This window comes from Petaurus breviceps, unplaced genomic scaffold (assembly GCF_028583685.1).
Source record: "Petaurus breviceps papuanus isolate PSGF00001 unplaced genomic scaffold, PetGlider_PUasm1.0 90779, whole genome shotgun sequence".
Classification (NCBI taxonomy): Eukaryota; Metazoa; Chordata; class Mammalia; order Diprotodontia; family Petauridae; genus Petaurus; species Petaurus breviceps.
Window position 1 is genome coordinate 4840332 of NW_027187344.1, and position 518 is coordinate 4840849.

At 37.6% G+C, this 518-nt stretch overlaps 1 protein-coding gene across 3 annotated transcripts in view; it reads left to right on the plus strand.

Annotated features, from left to right (window-relative positions):
* ABO (ABO, alpha 1-3-N-acetylgalactosaminyltransferase and alpha 1-3-galactosyltransferase) overlaps window positions 1–518 on the plus strand; it is a 65623-nt gene that overhangs the window by 43137 nt on the left and 21968 nt on the right. The gene's annotated exons all lie outside the window — the stretch shown is intronic.

The following is a 518-nucleotide window of genomic DNA, read 5'->3' on the forward strand; positions in this document are numbered from 1 at the left end:
CTTCCTTCCTTCCTTCCTTCCTTCCTTCCTTCCTTCCTTCCTTCCTTGCTTCCTTCCTTTCCCCCTTCCTTCCATTTGTTTGGATCTGTTTAATAATATCTCGATTTCTCATAAAGTCACTAGCTTACATTTGCTACAATCTAATTCTGAAGGAATATTCTCTTCAGTGAACTTTTGAGATTCTTTTTCCGTCTGGCAAATTCAGCTTTTTAAGGCATTCTTCTCCTCATTGCCTTTTTGAGCCTCTTTTGCCATTTGAATTAGTCTATTTTTTAAGGTATTATTTTCTTCAGTCAGGTTGTTGACTGTCATTTCATAATTTTCTTGCATCATTCTCATTTCTCTTCTCAAGTTTTCCTCCACTTCTCTTGCTTGGTTTTCAAAATCCTTCTTAAGGTTCTCTATGGCCTGTAACCAGCTTGTATTTTTCTTGGAAGCTTTTGGTGCAGGAGTTCTGACTTCATTGTCTTCCTCCTGTTCCATGTTTTGATCCTTTTTGTCCCCAAAATAGGAGTGTA